Source organism: Cygnus olor, chromosome 1 (genome assembly GCF_009769625.2).
Source record: "Cygnus olor isolate bCygOlo1 chromosome 1, bCygOlo1.pri.v2, whole genome shotgun sequence".
NCBI classification, from domain to species: domain Eukaryota; kingdom Metazoa; phylum Chordata; class Aves; order Anseriformes; family Anatidae; genus Cygnus; species Cygnus olor.
The window spans coordinates 142,756,613-142,775,669 of NC_049169.1; the positions used below are offsets into that span (position 1 = coordinate 142,756,613).

Consider the following 19,057-nt stretch of genomic DNA (forward strand, 5'->3'; position numbering starts at 1 on the left):
CAAAAAGTGGAAACTAACTCCATCACATGTCATTTTGCCAGGGCTACCATGTGTCTTTTTGTATATATATATATATATATATATGTATATGTATATATATATTATTTATATATATTTAAAGGGGGTGGGGGATGTCTGGATACACCCAGGATGCTCCATTCTGTGTCATTTAAAATTATCAAACATTTTGACATCAGGAATGGATAGCTATTATGCAATCCACCATAATGTTGAAGGTTTTGACAATGTTTCTCAAGAGTCCTAAAGACACATATACATGAAACCAATGAACTATTATTAACTGAGGTGTACGTGAAGCATCACTTTATGAGTCTCTATTCTAAAGAAATAGAAGACAGTTAATGAGTCCCCAGTCTTTGAAAAAGACTTCACAAATGATTCAGGGAGCTACAGACCAAGAAGTCTGACTTCTGTAACAGGTAAATAAAAGAAACTTTTAAAAAAAAAAAAAAAATAGAGGACAGAATTAATAGATATCTAGATAAATGTAATATATTTGGGGGAGGAATCAACTGGGCTTTTGTGAAAGGAAATCCTCTTTCACAGATCAACAAAAGTTCTTTGAGGAGTCATAAAGGTTATCGGTAATGGGGACCCAACAACTCTGTACTTAAATCTTGAAAAAGTATTCAGTGAAGTCCCTTAAAAGAGATTTCTGAAGAAATTAAGCTGCATGGATAAGGGGGAAGGCCATCCCTTTCATGGATTAATAATTGGTTAAAAGAGAGGAAAAAGTAGGTAGGAATAAATGGTCAGTTTTCACAATGGAAAGCTATTAATAGCAGGGTTCTCCAGGGCCCTTGGTATGAGTGTTATCCAGTGTATTAATAAATGACCTCAAGCAGAAAGCACATAGTAAGATGACAAAGTGCATGAGTGGTACAGAATAACTCAGGACACTCAAAAGTGATACTAATGACAGAGTATTTCAGAAGATTTTCACATAGTGACTTGTCAATGTTAAATGAAATTCAGTGACCACAAAGTAGTATGCACATGGCATGGAATAATGTGCTATGAACTAACTATTACCACTCAGGAGTGACATGTTACAATTGAGGATGGTTCTCTGTAAACATTAGTTCAATAATGAGAAGCAGCCAAAAAGGAAAAAAAATAAAATAAAAAACACTAATCCTGAGTATTGCATCCTGTTTAGCTTAATATGAGATAGTATGAAATTTAGGAAAAAAAGTGGTAGGAAGGAGCAAGTTAACAACACTGCTCAGTAAAACAGAAAAGCTTCTCTACAAGGCTGGATAGCCTGAAACTCTTTAGCAGCGGGGAATATGACAGCCATTTAGAAGTCCATGTGGAAAAAGAGAGTAAGAACATCATTTTCTATAACAGTAGAACAAGTGGTCACCCACAGAATATATTCAATGCCAGATTTAAAACAGATGAGAAAAGCACTAGTTTTTCTCCACGAATGAATAAAATGGTGGAATGCATTGTCAGAAGATTCTGGGAGGCCAGAAAAATAGGTGCATCTTAACTGATATTAGAAAAAATAATGGATATTAAATCCATCAGTTTCTCTTACGTACATCCTAGGTACATACAAAAAAAAAAAAAAAATCTACACTGCTCATTGCTCAGCTCTTGGAAGGATCACTTTGCTCTTAAACTTTTCTACACTTACGCATGTCAGCTCACTTTAAGAATCATAGAATCATAGAATCATAGAATATCCCAAGTTGGAAGGGACCCATAAGGATCATCTAGTCCAACTCTTGGCACTGCACAGGTCTGCCCAAAGTTTAGACCGTGTGACTAAGTGCACAGTCCAATCACTTTTTAAATTCAGACAGGCTTGGTGCAGTGACTACGTCCCTGGGGAGCCTGTTCCAGTGTGCAACCACCCTCTCGGTGAAGAACCTCTTCCTGATGTCTAGCCTAAACTTCCCCCGCCTCAGCATAACACCGTTCCCGCGGGTCCTATCACTGGTGTTTACAGTGAATAGGTCACCTGCCTCTCCACTCCCCTTCGCGAGGAAGTTGTAGACCACGATGAGGTCCCCCCTCAGCCTCCTCTTCTCCAGGCTGAACAGGCCCAGTGACCTCAGCCGCTCCTCATACGTCTTCCCCTCTAGGCCCTTAACCATCTTCATCACCCTCCTCTGGACACTTTCCAACAGTTTAATGTCCTTCTTGTACTGTGGTGCCCAGAACTGCACACAGTACTCGAGGTGAGGCCGGACCAGCGCAGAGTAGAGCAGGACAATCACCTCCCTCGACCGACTAGCGATGCCGTGCTTGATGCATCCCAGGATACGGTTGGCCTTCCTGGCTGCCAGGGCACACTGCTGGCTCATATTCAACTTGCTGTCAACCACAACCCCCAGATCCCTCTCTGCGGGGCTGCTCTCCAGCGTCTCCTGGCTGGGCGCTCCTCAAGAAGGAAATCTTAACGGCACAGGAGTGGTCCGTCCCCACGTGCCCAAAGACGAGCCGGCGTGGAAGAAGACCGGCCTGGCTCAACAGAGAGTTGCGGCTTATGCTTAGCAGGAAAAAAGAGGGTTTATAATCTTTGGAAAAAAAGGGCAGGCCACTGAGGAGGACTACAAGGATGTAGCGAGGCTGTGCAGGGAGAAAATTAGAAAGGCCAAAGCTCATCTGGAGCTCAACCTGGCTACTGCCATTAAAGACAACAAAAAATCCTTTTACAAATATATCAATGCGAAACGGAGGACTAAGGAGAATCTCCATTCTTTACTGGATGCGAGGGGAAACCTGGTTACTAAGGATGAGGAAAAGGCTGAGGTGCTTAATGCCGCCTTTGCTTCAGTCTTTAGCGGCAATACCGGTTGTTCTCTGGACACCCAGTGCCCTGAGCTGGTGGAAGGGGATGGAGAGCAGGATGTGGCCTTCGCTATTCATGAGGAAATGGTTGGCGACCTGCTAAGGAGCTTGGATGTGTGCAAGTCGATGGGGCCCGATGGGATGCACCCGAGGGTACTGAAAGAACTGGCAGAGGAGCTGGCCGAGCCGCTTTCCATCATTTATCGGCAGTCCTGGCTATCGGGGGAGGTCCCAGTTGACTGGCGGCTAGCCAATGTGACACCCATCTATAAGAAGGGCCGGAGGGCAGACCCGGGGAACTATAGGCCTGTCAGTTTGACCTCAGTGCCAGGAAAGCTCATGGAGCAGATTATCTTGAGGGTCATCATGCGGCACTTGCAGGGCAAACAGGCGATCAGGCCCAGTCAGCATGGGTTTACGAAAGGCAGGTCCTGCTTGACGAACCTGATCTCCTTCTATGACCAAGTGACGCGCTTGGTGGATGAGGGAAGGGCTGTGGATGTGGTTTACCTTGACCTCAGTAAGGCTTTTGACACCATTCCCCACAACATTCTCCTCAAGAAACTGGCTGCGCGGGGCTTGGACTGGCGTACGCTTCGCTGGGTTAGAAACTGGCTGGATAGCCGGGCCCAGAGAGTTGTGGTGAATGGAGTCAAATCTGGTTGGAGGCTGGTCACTAGTGGTGTCCCCCAGGGCTCGGTACTGGGGCCGGTCCTCTTTAATATCTTTATCGATGATCTGGATGAGGGCGTCCAGTGCACCCTCAGTTAGTTTGCAGATGACACCAAGCTAAGTGCGTGTGTCGATCTGCTCGAGGGCAGGAAGGCTCTGCAGGAGGATCTGGATAGGCTGGAGCGATGGGCTGAGGTCAACTGTATGAAGTTCAACAAGGCCAAGTGCCGGGTCCTGCACCTGGGGCGCAACAACCCCAAGCAGAGTTACAGGCTGGGAGATGAGTGGTTGGAAAGATGCCTGGCCGAGAAGGACCTGGGAGTATTGGTTGATAGTCGGCTGAATATGAGCCAGCAGTGTGCTCAGGTGGCCAAGAAGGCCAACAGCATCCTGGCCTGTATAAGAAGCAGTGTGGCCAGCAGGTCTAGGGAAGTGATTGTGCCCCTGTACTCGGCTCTGGTGAGGCCGCACCTCGAGTACTGTGTTCAGTTTTGGGCCCCTCGCTACAGGAAGGACATGGACGTGCTCGAGCGAGTCCAGAGAAGGGCGACCAAGCTGGTGAGGGGTCTGGAGAACAAGTCTTACGAGGAGCGGCTGAGGGAGCTGGGCTTGTTCAGCCTGGAGAAGAGGAGGCTTAGGGGAGACCTTATCGCTCTCTACAGTTACCTTAAAGGAGGCTGTAGTGAGGTGGGGATTGGTCTGTTCTCCCACGTGCCTGGTGACAGGATGAGGGGGAATGGGCGAAAGTTGCGACAGGGGAGTTTTAGGTTGGATGTTAGGAAGTACTTCTTTACCGAAAGGGTTATTAAGCATTGGAATGGGCTGCCCAGGGAGGTGGTGGAGTCACCATCCCTGGAGGTCTTTAAAAGACGTTTAGATGTAGAGCTTAGCGATATGGTTTAGTGGAGTGCTTAGTGTTAGGTCGGAGGTTGGACTCGATGATCTTGAGGTCTCTTCCAACCTAGAAATCTGTGTCTGTGTCTGTGTCTCATCACCCAGTCTGTACATATAGCCAGGGTTGCCCTGTCCCAGGTGCAGGACCTGGCACTTGCCTTTGTTAAACTTCATGTGGTTGGTGATCGCCCAGCTCTCCAATCTGTCCAGATCTCTCTGCAAGGCCTTTCCACCCTCATCAGAGTCCACAACTCCTCCAATTTTGGTGTCATCAGCAAATTTGCTCAAAACACCTAGTCCTAAATCCAAATCATTTATAAAGACATTGAAGAGGACTGGCCCTAAAATGGAGCCTTGAGGGACCCCACTAGTGACCATCCGCCAGCCTGATGTGGCCCCATTAACCACAACCCTTTGAGCCCTGCCCGTCAGCCAATTGCTCACCCATCGTATGATGGTTTTGTTAAGTTATATGCTGGACATTTTGTCCAGTAGGATCCTATGGGAAACCATGTCAAAAGCCTTGCTGAAGTCCAAAAAGATCACATCATCTGGTTTCCCTTGGTCAACTAGATGGGTGATCTTATCATAAAAGGAAATCAAATTTGTTAGGCAGGACCTACCCCTCGTGAACCCGTGTTGGCTGGGACCAATGACTGCATTGTCCCCCAGGTGTGCCTCAATGACTTCAAGAATCATCTTCTTCATAATTTTACCAGGTACTGATGTGAGACTGACAGGCCTGTAATTGCTAGGGTCTTCTTTCTTACCCTTCTTGAAAATTGGGACGACATTTGCCAGCTTCCAGTCCACTGGGACCTCTCCAGATTCCCAAGATTGTTGAAAAATAATTGAGAGAGATCCCACGATGACATCAGCCAGCTCTTTAAGCACCCTGGGATGGATCCCATCCGGACCCATGGACTTGTATGGATCCAGGTGGAGCAGCAAATCCCGCACACCTTCAGTGTCGGTAGGGAGTTTATCATTCCCACCATCATGGTCCTCCAGCTCAGGGCACCCTGGCTCCTGAAGCCCATCATCAGCATTGAAGACAGAGGTGAAGAAGGCATTAAACGTCTCTGCTTTGCCTATGTCATTGTCTGTGAGGAGACCTTCCCCGTCAAGTAGCAGATCTATGTTTTCTTTGGTTCTCCTTTTTCTGTTCACATATCTAAAATAAACTTTTTTATTGTCTCTCACAGACATGGCCAGCTTCAACTCTAGTTGGGCTTTGGCCCCACAAATTTTCTCCTACAAACACGAACAGCATCCCTGTGTTCCTTCCTCGTCACCTGACCCTCCTTCCAGTAGCCGTACACTTTCATTTTCCAGCTAAGCTCCAGTAGAAGATCCCTGGTCAGCCAGGCCGGCCTTCTGCCCCGCCTGCCTGCCTTCCGATATTTTGGAATCGCCTGATCTTGTGCTTTTAGGAGGCAGTGCTTAAAGATTGACCAGCACTGATGGACGCCTATGCCTTCAAAAGCAGCTTCCCAGGGGACCTTGCTGACTAGTTCCCTGAGCAGCCTCAAGTCTGCTTTCCCCATATCCAGGGCTGAAGTTTTGGTGGCAGTTTTCCTTCTGTCACCATAAATTTTAAACTCAACCACTTTATGGTCACTATGACTGAGACGGCTGCCAATTGCCACGTCTCCCACAAGACCCTCTATGTTTTCCAGCAACAGATCAAGGAGGGCACCTTTCCTAGTTGGCTCCCTTAGCACCTGCACCAAGAAGTTATCATGAAAAAGAAGTTATCATGAAAGAAGTTATCAGAAAAAAGTGATGCTTGAGAAACCAAAGCTTAAATCCAACTAAATAAGGCTACTTTTGTATTCTTTAGAAATGAACTAATTTGCACTTCCCAAATAAAATGTTTTCAATATTTTTGTTCCCTGTTGTCTAAAAAGGATAAATTTCAATCTTTATTTCAGGAAGTGAAGTTACTTAAATGCTGATGTTTACTTGCAGAAATTTTAGATTTTTCTCATAGATGATATAAATTACTTGCTAGCTGTATAACTATTCTGTATATTTGAACAGGGCCAGTACTCTAGAAAAAGCTTATACATATGATCTCAATACTTTGTCTTTAAGGATTTATTATGCATTTCAGTTTACTGACTAAAATCTTGTTTGCTCTTGGTCATTATTATTTCTTCAATCAATTATACAAAACTACAAAATATATTTCAATTTTTGTGTTGAAATTAATGTCTGTAGAGCATAATAAATAAAATGAATATGTATGGAAGGAAAAGGTATTTATATAGAACGGAACGGGAGAAGAGAGGAGAGGAGAGGAGAGGAGAAGAGAGGAGAGGAGAGGAGAGGAGAGCAAAGAGAAGAGAAGAGAAGAGAAGAGAAGAGAAGAGAAGAGAAGAGAAGAGAAGAGAAAGAAGAGAAGAGAAGAGAAGGGAAGAGAAGAGAAGAGAAGAGAAGAGAAGAGGAGAAAGAGAAGAGAAGAGAAGAGAAGAGAGAAGAGAAGAGAAGGAAAGAAGAGGAGAAGAGAAGGGAAGAGGAGAAAGAGAAGAGAAGAGAAGAGAAGAGGAAGAGAAGAGAAGAGAAGAGAAGAGAAGAGAAGAGAAGAGAAGAGAAGAGAAGAGAAGAGAAGAGAAGAGGAGTTAGAAGGCACTTACAAAGATCACCAAATCCAACTACCTGACCACTTCAAGGCTTACTCAGATTTAGAGCATATTTTTAAGGGTGTTATCTAAATGTCTCTTGAATGCTGACAGACATGAGGCATCAATCAGCTCTCCAGGAAGCCTGCTCCAGTGTTTGACTACCCTCAGGGTACAGAAATTTTTCCTCATATACAGTCTGAACCTCCTCTAGTGCAGCTTTGTACTGTTTCTGTATGTCCTATCATTGGTTACCAGGGAGAAGAGATCAGTACCTCCCTCTCCATTTTGCCTCCTCAGGAAGTTTTAGGGAGCAATGAGGTCACCTCTCAGCCTTCTTTTCTCTGAAAATCAGATAGATATAGTTGAACAAATGTCAGTAACCTTTTTTTTTTTTTTTTTTTTTTTTTTTTGGTGAAAGAAACCACCAAAGAAGGACAAAGCACTGACCATTTATATTCTCGAGGGTTTGGTAGTTGTGCTTCTATTAGAAGTATCCAGGTGGGAAAAGACAAAGCAGTGAAGGTGTCTTTGCTCTTCGGTCTATGCTAACAATCAGTCAAGCACGTCCTGAAGTATATCTCAGGTATGTGCTTATGCTTTTGTTGTCCCATGGCAATTAGTTTTCTTCTTCTTCATCCTTGACTTACATGTGTCAATCAAAAAGGACCATACATCCTTATCATTCTCCTTTTAGTTTTAATGCATATATCATGAAGATTATATTTTGAAATATCTCCCATGTCTCACTCTTACTTTTATGTCCATTTTAGTAAATAAAATAGCTAAGAAAGACTATTGTCAGGAAAGAACCTGATAAAACATGGAAAATACAGTAAGACGCAGTGAAAAAAAAAAAAAAAAAAGAAATGTTATATAAACCAGGGCAACTGAAAAAGTTTTTTAGCATATATTTTTTTCTCCATAGCTACTGAACTTTACCCATCAGTGAAATAAATAAGTTTTCTTCATCCCCAGTGACTGCAGTCCTATCTTACAATAAGATTGAATTCTAGCATCATAAACTAGCACTTAGAATTAACATTAGGAGTCTGCTAACCAACCCTATAAAATGCCAACTGATTAGATTCTATACCTAACTCTCAATAACTGTAATTTGTCCTAAGTATTTATATTTAAATGTATTTGTTTAAACAGTTCTATGGTCATAGTACAGAATTACCTAGAAAGTTCAAAGGTAAGATGGAAAAAATGCTAGGTCATGACTCAGTTGTAGTTTTAAGAGTTGCACCTTCTTTTTTATTCTTGTTCTTTATTTTTTCTGTGTTTTGGATCATAACAATTCTTGTTGATTGGAAGATTTCCCTATACTGATTTTAAAGTAACAAGCTCTAGAGTTACTTAAGTTTAGCAATGCACATTGTTTAGGAAACAGGAATAAAAACTCAGAACTGATTGGAACAGCCAATTCAGTCGAGTAAATGGAGTATGTTGAAGATGGATGTCTGCTTTTAAAGTACTCAGAAGATTCTCTTAGCTTAAACAGCTTCCCATAGGTTCCAAAATCTCATCCTTTCTGAGACACTCATGTTCCAGCATTACGTCTTGATGCACTGTAGACCACCCTTCTTCAAGGCAGACCTTGTTGGTTTTTAGGTTTACACATCATAAGCCTTGCAAGTTACTCCCACCTTTTTAGTGATATGGGCTGGAGAGCTGTTTTGAGACTACTCTGCTTTGTGAGATGTGCAGAGGGTTGTAGATTTCCTTAGTTTTCCCAAGCACAAGGATAGCTGGGAGTCAGAAACACCTATACAGAGATGGGCTTCCCCTGTTGCTCACACTGCCTTGCTCATTCCTGCAAAGAAAGCACATGGGGCTCAAGAAATCTGCTACACAGAGCAGTTCAAGGGCTTGCAGACCTCCAGCAGGCTCACAGCATAGGTGAGATTGCTGTTAATGTGACTCTACTTTTGGAAATTGGGTCATAAGAAGTTATTTCATTCCTTCCCACTACATTTTAGATCAGATTAGATCCACCTCCCTGTCTATTCCCTAACCAGACACAACAACAAAACCAGAAGTTACTGGAGGCAGGAAGACGGACTACAGAGCTGCTAAATGTCACATGCCAGTCAGCACACATCTGCTAATGAAGTTGATGTGTTTGGATGGGACAACCCAGTTTGCATTTGTCACGGAAGTGGGATGTGAGCAGTGTGAATGCTGTAAGGGACACATATGTCCCAGCAGGGTGGCCACCTCATGCACCACCAGCTTGGTTGCTAGCCCTGGCCATGCCACCTCGCACAGAGACATTGCAAGGCAAAACTGGGAAGACAGACTCTTCCAACAACCCCATGCCATCCCCCACCTGGACCCTCCCTGTTTACAGGCAGGCCAAAAGGAATTGCATGTCCTGCAGGAATATGGTTTTCATTTTCCTGGGTTTCTTTGCTTCATGGTGATTTTGTCAGCCTGTCTATTGTTGAAGCTGCAAAATTGTTTTCTAAGTATCCCAGGATGTCTGCTTCTGATCATTCTTGCACTGTGAATTGTGTTGGCAGTCCTCACTGGGGCAGATTAACAGCAATGGCACAGCTTTGACTTTTGTCCTATGAAATCCTCAAATTAATAGCCTACGTTATAACAAGCCAGTTCTTAATGAACATTGGGGTTGATTTTTTTTTTTGGGGGGGGGGGGCTTTTTGTGTAGTTATTGTTAATTATTTATTGTGACAAGAGTAGTTGCATCTCTTTTTGTAGTTCTTCTGTGGTCAAATGACTTTTTTTTTCTTAAACTATGCTACTATCTATTACTTTATGTGAATTGTGTATAAAAAAAAAAAAAGGTCAGAAGGAAAGTGGTGAAGGGACTAAGTGTTATACTTGCTTCCTCTTTGTATTTTGACCCCACCCAAAAAATAAAAAAATATTGTAAACAGAAGTTAAGAAAAAAAAATATCAGCTAACTGTTCTTGACCATCATTCCTTCCCATTTCCTCATCTCTTCCATCACCCACCAATCAATTAACTTACATTCAGATCTCCCTCAATGCACTAACAACTCAGTATTTATTTCACTTATAGACAGAAGAACCCAAGTGCTGTTGCAATCAGCTGCATAAAAACGGCTCCCTATTGTCTTTTTAAAGAAGTTTACAACCCCAGCCACAGAAAGTTCAAATTTTTGTTGCCTATTTACTGGCATGTGAATTTATGAACATTGAGCTCTAAAGCTCAGTATAAACATACCAGCATTGTCTTTTCACATGATATTGCCCACAGTTTTGGAGCAGAGTTCACATAGTACAGCACAGAATAATCACATGGCTTTCATATAGGCTGGTACAGAGAAAGGTACTATGCCTGAAGAGATAAGCAATGATGTCTGGGATGCCTTTGCTGAACTTAGAAGGAGAAAAATTGTGAAGAAAGATTGTATAAACTTCAATTATAACAAACTCCTGATATTAATCTTTGTTTAGAGTAGCTTTTGTCAATTAAAGTCATGAATTACTGCTGACTTCTCTCTCTAACACAATGGATTTATGTTAATTAATAAAACACTGCCTAGAGAGGATTTTTTCATATGTAATGTATCTAGCCTTTCAGAAGGCTTTTGATGAAGTCAGTCTATGAGAAGTTATTAAGTAAACTTGGTAAACAGGTAGTGACAGATAAGCCTTTTGGTGGATCAAAAATTGGCTAAGAAACAGGAAGCAAAGGCATGGCTAGATTTGTCATTTAATCTTATTTTCAAAAGGTAATTAGCATCATACCCAGAAAAAGTTTTACAGCTGCTGATATTCAAAATATAGCTCTAAGAACCTGACAAAATATATTTCTGTTGATAATGACACCTGTGTATTAATTCTTTAAAATGTGAGCTTGTCTCTACTGCATCCAAGTAAAAGCCATTTGTTCTAATACCATGATATCTTTGACAGTGGCTGTGGCAGCTGCAAAGGGATTAGAATCATAGAATCATTAAGGTTGGAAAAGACCTTCAAGATCACCTGGTCCAACCATCACCCTACCAATGTCACCCACTAAACCATGTCCCTAAGCACCAGGTCCAACCTTTCCTTGAACACCCTGGGGATGGTGACGCCACCACCTCCCTGGGCAACCCGTTCCAATGCCTGACTGCTCTTTCTGAGAAGAAATGTCTCCTAATTTCCAGCCTGAACCTCCCCTGGTGCACTAATATCTATGTCTGTGATACCCTGAAGAAGGTATTCCTCAGAATACCCTTGCAATCTACAACAGTTTGTAGTTTAGAGATTGGATCTTTCTGTGCAAAAATCTGTTAGGGATTTATCTTTTATAAAGATAGATATCTATACAGGGAGTTCCTGTTGCTTTTCAAACTAATGTAAAATTTCTGGAATCCACAAATCTTGCAAGAAGCTCCACAGGCTAACTGTGCAGCCTGAAGAACCATCTCATTTTGGCATTGTGAACCTTTTGTACTTGAAAACGCAAGGAATTATCATTTCCTAGTTACTCACTTTCTGCTGCTGTTTATTTTATCAGCTGATATAGTATCCCCAACTAGGCATTTCCTTTCCAGGATGATGAATGCTTGGGTAATTAATTGTTCCTCGTATAGAATCAGTTCCATAACTTCAGTCATTCTTATCAACTTTCTCTGAACTTTTTGTAGCTTTACTATGTTCTAGTTGAAGTGGAAGGACCAGAAATACACACAGTATTCAAAATGCAAGTGCACGGTAGAGTTACCTAGCTGAATATATAATGTTTCATGGTTTGTTTCTGTATTGCTCTCCTAATAGATCCAGTTTCAGTTTCCTGGAAGGGCACAGTGAAGTGCCTTTCAACTGGGCACTGAGCTGACAGTTTCACTATTATAAATTCAGGTTCTCATTGCAGGGTAATAATAGTCAGTTCATAACCCTGCACAGCATTTATACAGTTCTGTTTGGTTTATCCCAAATGCATCACTTCTAATTCATCTGTTCTGAAATTCATCTGCAGTATCTTGCCTCAGTCTTGTAGAATTCTTCTGTAATTCTTCGCAGCTGGCCTTTGTTTTTACTTCCCTGAATAACCAGGTGACATACAATACAATATAACCAGGTTATATACAATCAATAGAAATGCTATTTATCATGAGTTCCCCCTGTCTTTTTAAATGATCTTTTATTCAAATAAGAAGATAGCAAATATAAGAAAATACATTTGCAGAAAACAAAAAATACAAAAACCAAACACAAGTTAGCCATGTGAAAGCATGACAACAATATAGGTCATACACTTTAGAAAAGATCAGATCTTCAGAGTCAAAAAGTAAGCTACAGAGTAAGAAAAAGGTACAGTTTAAAACAAAATTTTGTGTTCATAATTTGCTTTTTCAATTTATCAAGTATTTTGGATCAAATTTAACTTTTCTTATAGGTCCTAGTATCCCATCCCAAGGATAAAAAAAGTATCAAGCCTGAGGTAATCTCTTCAAGGAAATCCTGAGGGACCAAAACATCATTTTCCTTTTTGCTTGTTTTTTGGCATTAGCACTTGCAAGTAAAATGAAAGACTTGATTTAAAATTCAAGGCCAGATCTTTAGAGGTGGTGGGCCTTGCATATCCCAGTGGTTTCAGTGAGATCAGTGCATTTCAGGACTCATCCCCAAAACTGGGCTTGATGCATTGTTTTTGTTTTGGTACAGCTCTACTATGGAGTAATCTGCTGAGAATTTACTGCCCTTTTGGATAATACTCCTGGTTTCATGTAAGTATTTGTCATTTTTTCCCTTGGCCTTGTCAAACTGAGCATGTTATTTTCTTGTTTGATAAGACATATATCACTTTAGGAATTAACCATTTATACATGAGTCAGAATGTAGACTGAAAAGTATAGATAGGGCTTTCTTCCAGCAATACTGTTAAAAAGTTCATATATTTTGGTCATTTCAGCCCCCACCCAAGCCCCCATTAAAGGAATTATGCCTGAAATAATTCACAGCATTGGCATTAAAACTGTCATCATACTTCAGGGTTAGCACTGTGGTGAAATAACTTCTCAGCAGTCTGCCAATCCACAGTTTTTTGGAAGACTTTGCTTTCTTGAGGTTTTAAAAGGGGTTGTTTGTTTCTTGGTTTGTTTAATCGAAGAAAGTTTAAGCTCTGCAAAATCTGGTGAGTCTGCCCAGCAAGTTTCATCTTACCTTAGGTCTCATATTTATAACTGGTCAGCAGAAAGAAAATGCTACAAAAAAGCTCACCTAGGTGACTCAGTGTTTTGACTTACATAAAAGCCTGTAAGGAGACTGGTTCAAGTCAGAAAGGTGGCAGAGGAAGAAGGGATAATGCATCTAAATCTCTGTATTAGTGGTTTTTCCTTCCCCATCCTACTTGCATGCAGATGATTCCTGCAGTGGATAAAGATATTCTGCAGAGAGTCCCAGTCGTTCACTCGCTATTAGTCTTGCTGGACTTTTCCAATATAGGCAGCTGTAAGATCCCACTGACCAGTCAGAGTAGAAACTGTAGCAGACCAATAACATGTGTGTAGAATTTCACACATCTTTTAGAATTCCTGGTTAAAACATTTTGAAGAGTTCAACATTATCTCCTCAGAATACTTATAAAACAGATCCTTGGTGGAATTCATCCTGTTCTGTGCAACAGTAGCAGCACAAAGCAGCCTTAAAGTCAGCTTAGTCATCTATATGAGGAGTTATCTGATGTACAGGAATACTGTAATAATGCAAGGCTAGTGTTTTGTTTGTTTGTTTGTTTGTTTGTTTGTTTCCCTTTTTCCTCATGGCAAGTTCCACTTCAACAATGTGGTATGACTTCCAGAGAGGAACTTACTGCGAGTTTCTGTGCCCCGGGTATTGCCTACCATCAGAAGGACTTCTCATGGCTCTTTATAATTAACAATACCTCATAGTAGCCTTAAAGCTACCTTAAATTACGATGAAGCCCAAAGGTCAACCCCAGGATACTGAGTTTCAGAGATGTGCTTCACTTCCTATCATTTTCCCTAGAACTTGTTTCATATTAGTTCCTCTTCTGAAGACATAGCCCAGCAATTCTAGTTTAGTTTTCCACCCTGATAGTAGGCAGACTTTTTTTTTTCCATCATCAGTGGAGATGGAGAGTGATTTTGATTAATGACTTCATTGTCCCCAGACAGCAAGAGACTTGCCTTTTTAGGTTTGCATCAGAATGGATGCTGAACACTGTGAGACTCTAACTGGCAATAGAGCTCACCTGCTGAGAAGTGAGGAAATTAGTCAGAAAAAAATCGGTCTCAAAATAATACTGATTTACTTTAACTTCCACTAGAATGTCAGTCGATGCAAAAGTTTTCCTATGATTTCCTAGATTTTTTTTTCTAAGACTGTACATGCAAAAAAAAAAATGTTTATGAGAACCAACACGATCATAGGAATCATGTAAATCCTCATTTAATTTTCCATTTGGTATTTTTGCATGTGAACTTTTTAATGTTGAGGATAATTAAGCAGGGGGCACATTTCCAGTGATGTTAACATTAGGGTATTTTCATGCCAGCCCCTCCTCTTATCTCATTGAGAAGATTGGGCTTGTCCCAAGAATTTTAGGGATACTGACTTATTGGTACATAATAAGACTGCAACATAACATCACATGAGTATTAATTGGAGTCATAGCTCATGTGTGCACACTACCTCTTAAAACAATGAGATCTTTTAAATCTCAGGTAGTTCTGCTCTTCACAGCCAAGGAAAAATTTCTTGGGGGCAAGACGATCAACATCAGCTTTGGCTGTAGTAACTATGAAATTGTGGTGCCCAAGATCCTAAGGGAAGCAAGGAAAGTGAGTACCCAGATATAAACCCTGGAGTTCAGGAAAGCTGAATGCAACTTATTCAGGAAACTGTTTGGTGGGATACCATGAGAAGCACCTCTGAAGGCTGAATGAACTCTGGAAAGCTGACAGGTCTGCAAGGACAACCTCCTCCATGCACAAGTATAGGTCATCATGATACCCAGGAAAAATGTAGAGATATTAGATTAGGTTGGCTAAACAGGGAACTCACCCCTGAGTTTCAGTGTAACAATAATAATAATAATAATAATAATAATAATAATGTAGACTATGGGAGATGAAAATAGGGACAGGATACAAAGAATGAATTTATAAAATTTGGGCACATAATGATGGTGCTAGGAAAGCCAAAACTCATTTAAAGTTGATGCCTACAAGATACATAAAAGTTTGTATGCTGGACTGCATTAGGCAAAGTATTGCCAGCAGGTCCAGGGAGGTGAGCTTTCCCCTCTGGACTTGTGACACCATACATAATGTGCCCAGTTCTGGGCTCCCCAGAACCAGAGAGACCTGGACATACTGGATAGAGTCCAAGGGAGGGCCACCAAGATGATCAAGGTCTGGAGCATATCTCCTATGAGGAAAGGCTGAGAGAGCTGGGGCTGTTCAACCTGGAGAGGAGAAGGCTGAGAGAGGGTCTCATCGATCTCTATAAATACCTGAAGGGAGAGTGCAAAAAGGTCAGAGACGGGCTCTTTTCAGTGATGTCCAGTGCCAGTACTGGAAGCAATGGGCACAAACTGGTACACAGGATCTCTGAACATCAAGACCCTCTGAACATCAGAAAACACTTTCTTCCTGTGAGGGTGACTGAACAATAGAACAGGTTGCCCAGAAAGACTGTGGAGTCTCTATCCTTGCACTAGGTCATTCTAATCAGAGGGAAGTGGGACAAGATAGCCCTCAGAGTTCCCTTACAACCTTAACCATTCTGTGATTCATAAACAAGAAAAGTTTATAACACAATATTGGTAGAACTTCAAAATCCTACACCTGAGAAGGGAGGCTGGGAATGGACTAACTAGGGAGCATCTCTGTGGAAAAGTCTCTGTACAAGCTGTACAAACTACAGTGTAGCCAACAAAACAAGGGAAATGATTATCCATCCATCTCAGCAGTTGCTAGATCACATCTAGAGTACTGCATTCAGTCCTTTCCTCCACCCACCCCCAAAGAAAAGATATCCAAAAAAATGGAGCAAGTTTGTTGGACAACCACCGAAATGGTTGGTGGCTGGAGCACTTGTTAAATGAGGTAACAGAAAGGGAGCTGGGCTTGTTCAACCTGAAGATGAGATTGCCTTGATAGACCTCATAGAAACCTTTCCATATCTAGAAGGGAGTCATTAAGGAGACAGAGCCAAGATCTTCACAGCAGCACATGGTGGGAGGACAAGAAACAGAAGGTGTAAATTAAAAGAGAGGTTAAGATTGGATGTAAGGAGGAACTTTTTTTTTCCTTGAGGACAGTTGGGCAGTCAAGCAGGTCTCCCAGAGTGGCTGTAGAGTCTCCATCCCTGGATATTTTCAAGCCCAGCTGTGCAACTTGGTCTGATCTTACTACAGACCCTGTTTTGAGCAGGAGGCTGGACAAGAGATCTACTAAGGTCTCTTCCCATCTTAATTACTCTGATACAATGATTGTGTGAAACAGGTAAATTTTTCAAAGATTTCTGTCAATATAATATTAAAGTGTGTGATTATTACCATAATAACAATAGGATAAAAACAAATGTAAATGTTTCTGAAAGTACTGTCCAGTTTGTCAAGAAGAACACTACATCTTGTGTCCTTTGAACAGTTTAGTATTTATACTTCAGGTTAGTCAGACTGCTTTCCATGGTTTCTGCTGTCTTAAAGGCTCTTTCTGTGTGAGTACATATGCAAGATGTGAACTGTTAAATGGAGGTACTTCTAATTATGTATAGATTAGCTTACATTAATGATTACAACTCCAATAGAAAAAGTCACAATCAAGAAGAGAGTCTACAAAGTCAAAGTCAGTAGGGAATAGAAATCTTAATTTCTCTCTGTCCTCCATTGTTTCTCTTGTACCTGTAAATGTTCATTAGTTCACAGAATTCACATTGAAAATTGTTGAAAATAAGCTTGGATTCCTGTTCTAGTCAGGACAAAAACAACAGTCTATTATATATATATATATATATATTTATTTATTTTTGTACAAGATCTTCAAGAAACTATTGTTTGAAAGGTACTGTGTTGAATCAAGTGTTTTCACCTAGTTCACTTTTCTTCACTTGCTGTAGAACTGGTAAATCATATGACCATTGTTTCCAAGGAAAGAAAGTGTATTTTTCCCATTCTCATTTTATGAAAGCTGAGTCAATTTTTCTTGTATTTTAATGAGGAATTGTTACATCAATTTGGTCAGATTTTAAGTAAAATCCACCAAGGTTGGAAAGATTCAATATACTAAAGAAATAAGGGTTCACAGAAATTATACTGGAAAATAATAATAATAATAATAAAGCAAAAGCAAGATCTTTTCACTCATTGGTTTTAGTTGGCTTTAAAAAAGCTGCAGGAATATTGCCTACAATGAATAAATATGGGACAATCCTTCCCAAGACAAGTATTTCCTTTTAAAGCCCGTTTGCCAAAATGTTGTTTATGCAATACTTAAGGAACCCAGTTCCTTTCCATTACCCTTTTCTTTATTTTTAATATGTAGAACTTCAATTCTGATCTTTTCACTATTACCTTGTGATAATCAGGTTTTGAAACTAATGGTACCTTATGTTGAAAAGGTGACATTTTTAACAGCTGAGTATTGCCATTTCTTAGTTTCGTTGAATGTCTCTTATTTTTTTGTACTGCGATTGAACAGGATAAATAGAAGCTTCTTATCCCATGTATACCATATATTATTTTGTATAACTTTTTAGGTGGTCCCTCTTCTACAAGACAAAAATTATCCACATGTATTTTTCCACTACACATTATTTTACCAACTATTCTGACAGTTTTTATTTTCCTTCTTATTTTCCTTATTGAAAACCAAAGTTCCCAACACTGAATCCAGTATTAATTTGAATCTGTATCATTGATTTATATAAATACACAATAATATTTTCCATATTCCTGCTCCTTATGGATTCTAAAATATTTTGACCACTGTTGTTGCTTGAGCGTAAATAAATACTGGATGCTTTTGGAATATTCTAAGCGACCTAAATTGTACTTTTGGAATAGTAATACTTAAGTCTACTTAGACACAGACTACTCTCTTAGTCCTGGTACAATAAAAAAGTGGTTACTGTATTAACAAGTAACATAAGAGTGATTACAGATTTATAAATGGAGATGGAGGAAATGTCTGTTTCGCATTTAACATGAACAAACCAAAAAAAATGGATAAGTACCTTGACATTTAGGAAGAATAGCTGAAATGTTTCCAAAGCTTCTGAATTTACTGAGTCTGTAAAACTGGTTGGGAAATGAGGCAAAAAAATGATTTTTTCTTTATTTTTGGTAAGGTTCCTTTTGCAGTTCTGTTTGAAGAGTCTTCCATAGTTCTCAGATACTTGTTCTTCTAATCCTAGGTTGAGCAAGAAGGAAGAACAATTCTAAAGGATATTAGACTTGATTGAAACATTAGATGTTCCATATTCACTGACTTTCAGGCAAAGATAGAAAGTCAGTATATGTCATCCATGCAATCCATATTTTCACAGTTGGAAAAAAAAATCTTTATTTAGAAAAACTTAATCTTGCTTTTTTTTTTCCCTAACTAAAGTATAAATGTTACAATGTTGATCTATTACTCTTCAGACATATTAAAGTATTCATGAATAGAGAAAGTGATGAAGCTCTTGTTTGAAGGAGGATATTCCAAATTATGCATATTTTTAGGACTGTCCTGCAACTTTTTAACTGTCTAGAGGAAATTGTATTATTTGTATTCCTTCTTGAGATGAAAGAAAAGAATCGCATAAAGGACATAGACACTTTTGGGACAATGAAGTAAAAATAATCTTCTAAGATTTCTGAAAGCCATATTAGTTATTAGTAACTCATATGACTACCGGAAATCACTCTTCATTCGTCTTGGTGTTTTGTCCATTTTGAACCATTTCTGAAGTGCTAGAGTCTTGAGTTACACTATTTCAGTAAAGTGAAACTGTACCTATTTAATGGTTGAGGTCTCTGACCTGTATTGCAAGTTAATGCCTGCTTTGTTTCTTTACTTTAGAAGTAGAGGGAAAGAAGGGAGAAGT

General features: G+C 40.3%; 1 long non-coding RNA gene across 2 annotated transcripts in view; it reads left to right on the plus strand.

Moving 5' to 3' along the window:
* LOC121059593 overlaps positions 1–19,057 on the plus strand; it is a 126,757-nt gene that overhangs the window by 67,658 nt on the left and 40,042 nt on the right. For both annotated transcript variants that reach the window (XR_005814587.1, XR_005814588.1), the window contains exon 4: positions 12,665–12,726. This is a non-coding gene — a long non-coding RNA (uncharacterized LOC121059593). The remainder of the gene's footprint in view (positions 1–12,664; positions 12,727–19,057) is intronic.